At 44.3% G+C, this 13,066-nt stretch overlaps 1 protein-coding gene across 1 annotated transcript in view; it reads right to left on the bottom strand.

Moving 5' to 3' along the window:
- glis2b (GLIS family zinc finger 2b) overlaps positions 1-7,615 on the bottom strand; it is an 85,841-nt gene extending 78,226 nt beyond the window's left edge. The window contains exon 1 of the mRNA XM_082976141.1: positions 7,261-7,615. The gene's annotated coding sequence lies outside the window, so the exon portion shown is untranslated. The remainder of the gene's footprint in view (positions 1-7,260) is intronic.
- Between the last annotated feature and the right edge of the window lie 5,451 nt (positions 7,616-13,066).

The raw sequence follows: 13,066 nt of genomic DNA on the forward strand, positions 1-13,066 counted from the left end.
TCTATGTGGTTAACCCAGCAACATGTCTCTAGGTTGGCTGTCTATGTGGTTATACCCAGCAATTTGTCTCTTGGTTGGCTGTCTATGTGGTTATACCAGCAATATGTCTCTTGGTTGGCTGTCTATGTGGTTATACCAGCAATATGTCTCTAGGTTGGCTGTCTATGTGGTTATACCCAGCAACATGTCTCTAGGTTGGCTGTCTATGTGGTTATACCCAGCAATATGTCTCTAGGTTGGCTGTCTATGTGGTTATACCCAGCAATATGTCTCTTGGTTGGCTGTCTATGTGGTTATACCCAGCAACATGTCTCTTGGTTGGCTGTCTATGTGGTTATACCCAGCAATATGTCTCTAGGTTGGCTGTCTATGTGGTTATACCCAGCAATATGTCTCTAGGTTGGCTGTCTATGTGGTTATACCCAGCAACATGTCTCTTGGTTGGCTGTCTATGTGGTTATACCCAGCAACATGTCTCTTGGTTGGCTGTCTATGTGGTTATACCCAGCAACATGTCTCTAGGTTGGCTGTCTATGTGGTTATACCCAGCAATATGTCTCTAGGTTGGCTGTCTATGTGGTTATACCCAGCAACATGTCTCTTGGTTGGCTGTCTATGTGGTTATACCCAGCAACATGTCTCTAGGTTGGCTGTCTATGTGGTTATACCCAGCAATATGTCTCTAGGTTGGCTGTCTATGTGGTTATACCAGCAATATGTCTCTAGGTTGGCTGTCTATGTGGTTATACCCAGCAACATGTCTCTTGGTTGGCTGTCTATGTGGTTATACCCAGCAATATGTCTCTAGGTTGGCTGTCTATGTGGTTATACCCAGCAATATGTCTCTAGGTTGGCTGTCTATGTGGTTATACCCAGCAATATGTCTCTAGGTTGGCTGTCTATGTGGTTATACCCAGCAACATGTCTCTTGGTTGGCTGTCTATGTGGTTATACCCAGCAACATGTCTCTAGGTTGGCTGTCTATGTGGTTATACCCAGCAATATGTCTCTAGGTTGGCTGTCTACGATACAGGCCAGGGGCATGACTTCAGAGCTGCGGTGGTGGTGCAGGGTGGGTTCATATGGCATGAAACTCTGGATGTGGAGGGGTACCACATACTGCACAACACCATGCCCAGATGGAGTACTCACTACAGGAGTACTCACTCACTGGCCTCCTGGGCTTTTCAAGCATGAAGGTCTAGGGTTTACTGAGAATGGTGAGATAAACAAAAAAATGTAGTCATCGGCAGTCCTGTGGGCGAAAACAGCTCGTTGATGAGAAGTCGAAGGAGAATGGCAAGAATCGTGCAAGCTAACAGGCGGGCCACAAACAGGCAAATAACCTCTATGGGCTAGGCGGGACGAATTCGTCCCACCTACGTAACAGCCACTTGAAGCCTGTGGCGCGATTTTCAAAACCTTAAAAATCCTATTACTTCAATTTCTCAAACATATGACTATTTTACAGCTATTTAAAGACAAGACTCTCGTTAATCTAACCACACTGTCCGATTTCAAAAAGGCTTTACAACGAAAGCAAAACATTAGATTATGTCAGCAGAGTACCAAGCCAGAAATAATCAGACACCCATTTTTCAAGCTAGCATATAATGTCACAAAAACCCAGAAGACAGCTAAATGCAACACTAACCTTTGATGATCTTCATCAGATGACAACCCTAGGACATTATGTTATACAATACATGCATGTTTTGTTCAATCAAGTTCATATTTATATCAAAAACCAGCTTTTTACATTAGCATGTGACGTTCAGAACTAGCATACCCCCCGCAAACTTCCGGGGAATTCGCTAACATTTTACTAAATTACTCACGATAAACGTTCACAAAAAGCATAACAATTATTTTAAGAATTATAGATACAGACCTCCTCTATGCACTCGATATGTCCGATTTTAAAATAGCTTTTTGGTGAAAGCACATTTTGCAATATTCTAAGTACATAGCCCAGGCATCACGGGCTAGCTATTTAAACACCCGGCAAGTTTAGCACTCACCATAATCATATTTACTATTATAAAAGTTTGATTACCTTTTGTTGTCTTCGTCAGAATGCACTCCCAGGACTGCTACTTCAATAACAAATGTTGGTTTGGTCCAAAATAATCCATCGTTATATCCGAATAGCGGCGTTTTGTTCGTGCGTTCCAGACACTATCCGAAATGGTAAAGAAGGGTCGTGCGCATGGCGCAATTCGTGACAAAAAAATTCTAAATATTCCATTACCGTACTTCGAAGCATGTCAACCGCTGTTTAAAATAAATTTTATGCCATTTTTCTCATAGAAAAGCGATAATATTCCGACCGGGAATCTCCTTTTCGGCAAACAGAGGAAAAAAAATCACAAAGACGGGGGCGGTCAGGTCACGCGCCTAAGCCCAGAGTCCCTTGATCGGCCACTTGAGAAAGGCGATAATGTGTTTCAGCCTGGGGCTGGGATGACGACATTCAGGTTTTTCCCGGGCTCTGAGCGCCTATGGACGACGTAGGAAGTGTCACGTTAGAGCAGAGATCCTTAGTAAAAGATAGAGATGGCAAAGAAGTTCCAGAAATGGTCAGACAGGCCACTTCCTGTGAAGGAATCTCTCAGGTTTTGACCTGCCATTTGAGTTCTGTTATACTCACAGACACCATTCAAACAGTTTTAGAAACTTTAGGGTGTTTTCTATCCATATGTAATAAGTATATGCATATTCTAGTTACTGGGTAGGAGTGGTAACCAGATTAAATCGGGTACGTTTTTTATCCAGCCGTGTCAATACTGCCCCCTAGCCCTAACAGGATAACGGCCCAGTACAACAGTGGTGTGCAGAACGGCATCTTGGAACGCACAACTCGTCAGTCCTTGTCACAGATGGGCTACTGCAGCAGATGACCACGCCGGGTTCTACTCCTATCAGCTAAAAACATGAAGAAGTGGCTCCAGTGGGCACGTGATCACCAACACTGGACAACTGAGGAGTGAAAAACATTGCCTGGTCTGACTAACCCTGGTTCCTGTTTTATCATGCTGACAGCAGAGTCAGGATTTGGCATAAGAAGCATGACTCCATGGTCCCATCCTGCCTGGTGTCAACGGTACAGGCTGGTGGTGGTGGTGTAATGGTGTGGGTGGTGTAATGGTGTGGGTGGTGTAATGATGTGGGGAATGTTTTCCTGGCACATGTTAGGTCCCTTGATACCAATTGAGCAACATTTCCATGCCCTGAAGAATTCAGGCTGTTCTGGAGGCAAAGGGGGGTCTGACCCAGTACTAGATTGGTGTACCTAATAAACTGAGTATATCTACAGTGCATAATGTATACTTGCAGACTAAACCTTCATTGACACATGCAGGGCAAGCTTCATAAAGGCTATGTTCCAACTAGCACCCTGTACTAGCTAAGCATACTACTAAAGTTCCCAATAGACTCCTCATTCTACAGTTGAAGTCAGATGTTTACATCCACTTAGGTTTGAGTCATTAAACCTTGTTTTTCAACTACTCCACAAATTTCTTGTTAACAAACTACAGTTTTGGCAAGTCGGTTAGGACAAGTCATTTTTCCAACAATTGTTTACAGACAGATTATTTCACTTATAATTCACTGTATCACAATTCCAGTGGGTCAGAAGTTTACATACACTAAGCTGACTGTGCCTTTAAACAGCTTGGAAAATTCCAGAAAATGGTGTCATGGCTTTAGAAGCTTCTGATGGGCTAATTGACATCATTTGAGTCAATTGGAGGTGTACCTGTGGATGTATTTCAAGGCCTACTTTCAAACTCAACGCCTCTTTGCTTGACATCATGGGAAACTCAAAAGAAATCAGCCAAGACCTCAGAAAAAAAAATGTAGACCTCCACAAGTCTGGTTCATCCTTGGGAGCAATTTCCAAACACCTGAAGGTACCACGTTCATCTAAACAAACAATAGTATGCAAGTATAAACACCATGGGACCACGCAGTCGTCATACCGCCCATGAAAGAGACGCGTTCTGTCTCCTAGAGATGAATGTACTTTGGTGTGAAAAGTGCAAATCAATCCCAGAACAACAGCAAAGGACCTTGTGAAGATGCTGGAGGAAACAGGTACAAAAGTATCTATATCCACAGTAAAACGAGTCCTATATCGACATAACCTGAAAGGCCGCTCAGCAAGGAAGAAGCCACTGCTCCAAAACCGCCATAAAAAAAGCCAGACTATGGTTTGCAACTGCACATGGGGACAAAGATCAAACTTTTTGAAGAAATGTCCTCTGGTCTGATGAAACAAAAATAGAACTGTTTGCCCATAATGACCATCGTTATGTTTGAAGGAAAAAGGGAGAGGCTTGCAAGCCAAAGAACACCATCCCAACCGTGAAGCACGGGGGTGGCAGCATTATGTTGTAGGGGTGCTTTGCTGCAGGAGGGACTGGTGGACTTCACAAAATAGATGGCATCATGAAGATGGAAAATGATGTGGATATATTGAAGCAACATCTCAAGACATCAGTCAGGAAGTTAAAGCTTGGTCGCAAATGGGTCTTCCAAATGGACAATGACCCCAAGCATGCTTCCAAAGTTGTGGCAAAATGGCTTAAGGACAACAAAGTCAAAAGTATTGGAGTGGCCATCACAAAGCCCTGACCTCAATCCTATAGAACATTTGTGGGCAGAACTGAAAAAGTGTGTGCGAGCAAGGAGGCCTACAAACTTGACTCAGTTACACCAGCTCTGTCAGGAGGAATGGGCCAAAATTAACCAACTTGGAAGGCTACCCAAAACGTTTAACCCAAGTTAAACAATTTAAAGGCAATGCTACCAAATACAAATTGAGTCTATGTAAACTTCTGACCCACTGGGAATGTGATGAAAGAAATAAAAGCTGAAATAAATAATTCTCTCTACTATTGTTCTGACATTTCACATTCTTAAAATAAAGTGGTGATCCTAACTGACCTAAGACAGGAAATTTTTACTAGGATTAAATGTCAGGAATTGTGAAAAACTGAGTTTAAATATATTTGGTTAAGGTGTATGTAAACATCTGACTTCAACTGTATGTGGACTGTTTGGATGGATATTGGGACTGAGCCTTATTGTATGACTGGACCAGAGAAAGACTGCAGCTCAGTGGTGGGCTAGACCATTAAAGTACCAGTGTCAAACCACCAGTGTGGTTCCAAACCAGGAAGAGCTGTACAGCACCAACTGTTGCCTCACACAGCTGTCCAAGCTATCCACATGTGGCCAAGCATGCAGGCAGGACAAAACTATGCACAGTGCTAGGCAGAATGCTCTGTGTGTACACACACTCACAACTACAAAAGCACACACACACAGACAGACACATGTGTGCACACACACAGACACTAACAAGAGCATGCACACACACACTATTGAAGTGTGAGACCACCACAGAGATACACAGCTGGACATCAGTGGACATCTGGCCTGTGTCCAGACTGACTGACTGACTGACTGACTGCCTCAGAAAGCAGCAGTGAATACTGTACTGAGTGGGAAAATCATTACCATGCTGGCTAACCATGCTGCTGTCTGATGAAAACCGCTAACCCTCAGGAGAACTGATCTCAGTCATCTCTGTCTGTCGCTCATCAGCTGATTGGATAAACAGAGTCATGCGTGTGTGTGTGTGTGTGTGTGTGTGTGTGTGTGTGTGTGTGTGTGTGTGGTGTGTGTGTGTGTGTGTGCCTGCGTTCCTGTTTGGGTGTGCGGGCATTCATGAGTATGTGTGTGTTTTTCTGTGTCTTCATGTGTGTGTACACATGCACGTGCCTGTGTCTATGTAGATGTGAAGTGCACCTGGAATACGGCCCTCACACATAGTCTCATAGTTCACAGCAGTATTATGGATGAAATAGTAGCCAGGGGGCTTGGGTAGGAGTCAATATCCCCTTCTCTTCCTATTATATATATATAATATGCTCACTGTCTGTTTGACACATAGTAGGCTACACACACACACACACACACACACACACACACACACACTTAAGAAACATATTAAAAAACACCAACCCCTTGAAAACATTCAAACTTTCATCCAGCCCCCAACCAACCCCCTCCAATCCAACCCCCCTCAGAAAGTAAGAGTGTGCCTGGGTTCATAATGTAATGTTTTTTAATGATCAGGCCTCCTCATGGGTTGGTTAACTGTATTCTGCCTTGGCAGGCCTAAACCCTTTTCCCCTGGCCTCATCTGGGACAATGGGAGGCAGCCAATCAGGAGAGGCTCTGTCCCAAACCTGCTCCCGAGCTCCAAATGTGCACACCATTAGGCTTAGGCGCAGGGACAGAGCAATTGCTTAATTGGAGGAAAATAGCCTCTTTATCCAGGCTTCTGTCCACACAGATCATCTGCTGCCCCATTGCACAGTACAGTGTAGCTGTCCTGGTCTGCTATTGGTTTGGGTGCTTGGCCCTTGAGAGCAACGCTGAATTAAGTTTTGTTAAATTGGGAACTGGCAACATAACAATGGAGATATTTCATGACAGTGCCGTTATTGGATCCCTGTGTTGTTTGTTCACCTGATGTTATGAGGGAACATTGTGTCTTTAGGGTTTGCAATAGCACATTAATGTTTAGGGCTTTGAATATTGATAATGTATCACAGTAAATTGATGTGATGGTAGAAATAATACCGATAGTTTTCTGCTTCTGGTTCTGAATCTGATTCCATTCCATCATCTCGCAGAACTGAAATCCTTGACATGCCCCGCGCATATGGCTTCACTATTTGAGGCGAAGCAACCCCACAAGGAGAGTAGGCCTCGCTTGCCAAGCGCGCTCTGAAAATGTGTTTCTGGGGGAATTCTACTTTTTGTTGGGTGACTGTCAAGCAGACATGTCGTGTCCCTATGAATATGAGGAATGACACGGTGTCTTTGTAAATTCCAGACGCTGGCGGTGCACGTAGGCCTACGCCATGGCCAGTGTATAAAGATATGACAGGCAGTCCAGGCGGAGCGGCGGCGGCGTCTCTGGACAACCGAACAGGGCTGGCGCACCGCTGTGGACTCAGAAATTAGGTCAGTCCGCCCTGTCCTCCTTGAACTCTGCCCATTTCACCGACTATCTCGGACACACAAGACCACATTTACAAACATCAAATATACCATACGGGAACGAACTGCCCGTGCAAATGATGTAACGCCTATATGTCATCCAGTGTAACAATAACCCGACACAGAGAAGGAAAGCGGGAAGGATATTGGGGAGTTGTAGGCTAAAGGCAACGGGCTTACCTTAGGGAAAAATCCCGTGGATATGGCCGAGATGTCTCCGATTTATTCCCTATCCGGCAACAAACTTTCCACTCAGTATTTTTGTGCAAAAGCCTCTCGATGACAATTTCCCCTTGCAATTCTGTAATGTTGTCCTCGTTCAAAGCACTAGACGAAGCTGACACGTCTAAATAAAATACTATGTGTCGGGTGAGGCGGTCCGTTCCCAGACCATTGGTTTGGAAAATAAAATAGAAAATGGAATAAAACGAAGATGATAAGACTCTTCCACAAGCAATACGAGATAATCGTATAGTGTTGATGTCAGTTACCGGGGATGAGATAATTTCACGTCGCCAGAAACCCGTTAAATTTAGGCTAACACCCACGGCCCGCTAAACTGTTCCGTTTTGGAAAATGAAGATCACTGGTTGTAGAATGTGCATCAAAATGACGCGTTCGGTTTCGTCTTGGATTCAAAGTGCATCGCTTAATGGCAACGCTGGTCAATTAGGGTGTTCAATGGGTGGTCGTTCTCCAGGGAGTAGGCTATAGGAGGGGTGCGCTGGGAGATACAGAGCCGAGAGATGTCGCGAGGGGGGGTCTTCTTCACTCGTTATGTTTCCAGATGCCGACTCCCTGTGGTTACAAACGGAGGTGTTGTCCTTATAGCTTTCTATTATTCTATTTCTCCCTGTCTCTCACTCTCTCGCTTGCTCTTTTCTGTTCTCGCCTATTTAGTCCTCAAGGAGACGTGATTGGTAAGGTGGTCTCCCCGCGTCCGTCTGAGAGGACCCGAGCCAGCCCGTGATCTCCCTCTCCTTGCGCGCAGCAGACTAGCCCCGTCTCTGCCAGCTCAGCGCATGCTTGCTGCTCCGCCCATCCACCATGGGCAGTCAGTCCTCAGCTCCTCTCAAAACAAGTCTCTCCTTCCCCGCTGAACATACCTTTTTCTTTAACCCGCTTTAACTCTTACAATGAACCATACAGAAAATCATAAGGGATATTTATGTGTTAGGAGACAATTGGTTTGCATGTTTTAACGCATCTGTGTTATTGGACACGTCTCTGTTTTCCCAAGTTTAAACAGGAAATTGCTGAGCTTCTTTAAAAAAAACTCCTTGCCACATATTTGGTGCTCATATTTAACCCGTTAACTTCTTTATATTCAACAAACGTGTTTCTTAATTGTTTTGGTGTCTTATAAGTGACATTTGCTTATTTTCTATTCATTCGCGTTCAGTTTATTAGAGATGATGGGAGAAAATAGTACTATTATAAATATACCTATATAAAGGCCTATCTTTTTGTCTATTGTTATTCAATTACTAAATTAATTTAGGAAATTACAGGGACCAATCAATGTACTTAGTCTACCTACCAAGTCAATGAATTCCTAATGCAATAGGTGGCACATACCTAGGCCCATAGCCCTAATAATTCTTGCAGTGCACCATTAGGTATAGCCCACTTGTGTTGCTTAGGGAGAACTCCGATACACTGCCTCGGGGTACCAAAAACCCCAGAGCAATGATGGTGTTTCAGGTAAGTGCTGAACCAGTAACATTGTTTTACCTCATCCAACCACCAGAGGTCGTGGCAGTAACAGTACATTGTGAAAAATCTGGTCCTGAGCTACAAAGTGAGCAGGCTTTTGTTCCAGCCCAGCATTAATACGCCATATTATCTTGACGAGTAGTTAATAATAATACATGTTTAATTGTCACATGCAGTGAAATTGTTTGTTTTACAGGGTCAGGCATAGTGGTACAGCGCCCATGGAGCAAATTAGGTTTAACTGCCTTGCTCAAGAGCGCATTGACAGATATCTGATTTTTCACCTTGTCGGCTTGGGTATTCAAACCAGCAACCTTTCGGTAACTCACCCAACACTCTAACCGCTAGGCTACCTGCCGCCCAGTTGTGTCTGGTGTTTTAGTGCTGAGTTGCACATATGTCTGGCTCTCCCAAGACTAGGACTAATGATCAAGTCCAACATAACTTCATAATTGATCATGTAAATTGTGCATGATATTGGGTGAATACGTCTGTCTCTGGGAAAATATGGGTAAATATGTCTGGGGCATACATTAAGTAACAATGAAGTTATGCAACACCTATGTTGTGTACAGAAATCTTTGGACCTATAGTGGCTGGTACCTAGTGGTACATCCAAAATGTTAAATTCATAGGCAAATACACTCACACTAAAGTACACAAATAAACATAGCCTATATTAATGTGTTAATAATTACACTGCTCAAAAAAGTAAAGGGAACACTAAAATAACACATCCTAGATCTGAATGAATGAAATAATCTTATTAAATACTTTTTTCTTTACATAGTTGAATGTGCTGACAACAAAATCACACAAAAATAATCAAATGGAAATCCAATTTATCAACCCATGGAGGTTTGGATTTGGAGTCACACTCAAAATTAAAGTGGAAAACCACACTACAGGCTGATCCAACTTTGATGTAATGTCCTTAAAACAAGTCAAAATGAGGCTCAGTAGTGTGTGTGGCCTCCACGTGCCTGTATGACCTCCCTACAACGCCTGGGCATGCTCCTGATGAGGTGGCGGATGGTCTCCTGAGGGATCTCCTCCCAGACCTGGACTAAAGCATCCGCCAACTCCTGGACAGTCTGTGGTGCAACGTGACGTTGGTGGATGGAGCGAGACATGATGTCCCAGATGTGCTCAATTGGATTCAGGTCTGGGGAACGGGCGGGCCAGTCCATAGCATCAATGCCTTCTTCTTGCAGGAACTGCTGACACACTCCAGCCACATGAGGTCTAGCATTGTCTTGCATTAGGAGGAACCCAGGGCCAACCGCACCAGCATATGGTCTCACAAGGGGTCTGAGGATCTCATCTCGGTACCTAATGGCAGTCAGGCTACCTCTGGCGAGCACATGGAGGGCTGTGCGGCCCCCCAATGAAATGCCACCCCACACCATGACTGACCCACCGCCAAACCGTTCATATTGGAGGATGTTGCAGGCAGTAGAACGTTCTCCACGGCGTCTCCAGACTCTGTCACATCTGTCACATGTGCTCAGTGTAAACCTGCTTTCATCTGTGAAGAGCACAGGGCGCCAGTGGCGAATTTGCCAATCTTGGTGTTCTCTGGCAAATGCCAAACGTCCTGCACGGTGTTGGGCTGTAAGCACAACCCCCACCTGTGGACATCGGGCCCTCATACCACCCTCATGGAGTCTGTTTCTGACCGTTTGAGCAGACACATGCACATTTGTGGCCTGCTGGAGGTCATTTTGCAGGGCTCTGGCAGTGCTCCTCCTGCTCCTCCTTGCACAAAGGCGGAGGTAGCGGTCCTGCTGCTGGGTTGTTGCCCTCCTACGGCCTCCTCCACGTCTCCTGATGTACTGGCCTGTCTCCTGGTAGCGCCTCCATGCGCTGGACACTACGCTGACAGACACAGCAAACCTTCTAGCCACAGCTCGCATTGATGTGCCATCCTGGATGAGCTGCACTACCTGAGCCACTTGTGTGGGTTGTAGACTCCGTCTCATGCTACCACTAGAGTGAAAGCACCGCCAGCATTCAAAAGTGACCAAAACATCAGCCAGGAAACATAGGAACTGAGAAGTGGTCTGTGGTCCCCACCTGCAGAACCACTCCTTTATTGGGGGTGTCTTGCTAATTGCCTATAATTTCCACCTGTTGTCTATTCCATTTGCACAACAGCATGTGAAATTTATTGTCAATCAGTGTTGCTTCCTAAGTGGACAGTTTGATTTCACAGAAGTGTGATTGACTTGGAGTTACATTGTGTTGTTTAAGTGTTCCCTTTATTTTTTTGAGCAGTGTATTATTGATGAAAACAGCCATGCAAACAGGTTATTTCAGGTGAACGGTAAGTCGTGTGTAGCACCACAGCCACCAGACAGACAGTTATCACATAATAAACATAATGGCAGGTCGACAACATTACTTGACTGTATAGCCTTTAAGCGTAGGCCTATGTGCATAAATCAGCTTGCGTGAACCTGTTATATTAGAAACTTTAAAGTAAATATATGCAAAATACTTAACAGATAACATTATAACTTATAACAATAGCCCCTAAGCAACATGTTCACACACATATTATGTTGATGTTAGACTGAAGGGTATGAACACTTAACTAATTCATTATATTCCTGTTCAAGTGTGTTGCCTTCGTCCTTTTGTAGTATTACACCAGTGTCCCTGGCTGTCCTCCAGGGCCTGTGTGTGTGTGTGTGTTACCAGTGTACTGGAGGAGAAGTGTAGCCCTATGGGCAATGATGACAGGTGCAAAAATATGTAATAACAGATGAATTGCCACCTTCACCGATGTACAGTATGTTAGATTTGTTGCAGAGGTTTTTCCCCCTGTAAAACGTATCCAGTTGTTCATTTGCTTTATGACTAGGTAGACTACTGAATAAACACTGTTGGGAATGCTCAGATTCAGGTGTGAAGGGCACAATCAGAAAAGAGACTGGAGTCATGCGTTTAGGCTCTTAATGGTTAACCATATTAGTTATGTAATTGGCTACTTTGCTTATAATTATGTGTATAGGCTATGACACTAACAATGTTCTCTGAAATAATGCAAAATGCTCTAATCATTCCTGCCCTCCATTTATTATAGGTATGTTATTCAGACCATTCAGATCATATGGGCGCAATATTAAAGTTACATAGGAATGTGGAATAGCCTCCCTAGATGAAGTCTCTTTAGTAGCTGAAAATAGTTGTGTATTGTCAATGTCATCTGCAATACTGTGTATGTTGCATGGTGCATCATGCTGTAGGACATGTGCCAGGTCTTCCTTTTCCATAGCAGGATCTAGCCTGACCACCCAGTGAGCTCCTTTAGCCTAGATGCAAAACCGGCTGACTGCTGGCTTTCATTTTTTATCAATGAATCTAGGTCAAGCCTATCTATGATGTCATATAAAGACTATTAATCGCTAATAGCATAGGAAAAGCAAAAGCTGGGGCATGTCAATAAGTAGCTAAATGATCCTGTGCTAAACTTGCGGAGTGCCTGCAGTTTGGGGAGAAAGATGGCGCTATACTATAACGCCTTAATAACCTGTCATGCAACATTGTACACAGCAACAGCAGCAAGTGTAACAATTGTTGCAGCAGCGAATGATCATCCGTGAAATTTACCAACATTGTAACATTGCTACACACGCTTATACTACACACATTTCCGGGTGCAAGGGTACTGCTCCCATTTTGTGGCTCGAGTTCTGTTCTGCTCGAACAGCACGCACCAACAAGGCAGGAGTGGCGATTAGGTAACTCTCCTCCTCCCCTACACCCAAAATGGTGAACACATTCAGCTGTTCAATGTCAGCCTCTTTCTCGCGGCGCTGTTTCCCTTCGCTCCTCTCCCCACTCGAGCCCCCCCACAGTTTGTTGCTGTTTTTGTGAGCCCTGCCAACTCGTCAGCTGATCCCGCTTGTTCGCTTCATAGTGGGAGGAGACCAGTGCCCCTACAGACTGGTTTCCTCCGCTCTATCGTTAACGTTTCGAAAAACATCGTAGATTTAAAATAACAAAGTGACGCATGCAAAAAAAATATGTTTTTTCCTAATTTACATGGAAAATCCTCAGAAAATAGATAATGTCACAATAACTGTAGATTAGTCTACTAGGATTCGAGATATGGCATCAGTGATCGGTATCACTCAATGGAAACAATTATACATTTGTGGCTATCATTTAATCCACCAGACTCGTGCCTCGCCCCCTCCAGTGTAGATTTAAATCATCCTTTGTTTACATGATGCAGTCCCTCTGTCCGCGGAAGGAGGCTTTT

This window comes from Salmo salar, chromosome 06 (genome assembly GCF_965601325.2).
Source record: "Salmo salar chromosome 06, fSalSal1, whole genome shotgun sequence".
Taxonomy (NCBI): domain Eukaryota; kingdom Metazoa; phylum Chordata; class Actinopteri; order Salmoniformes; family Salmonidae; genus Salmo; species Salmo salar.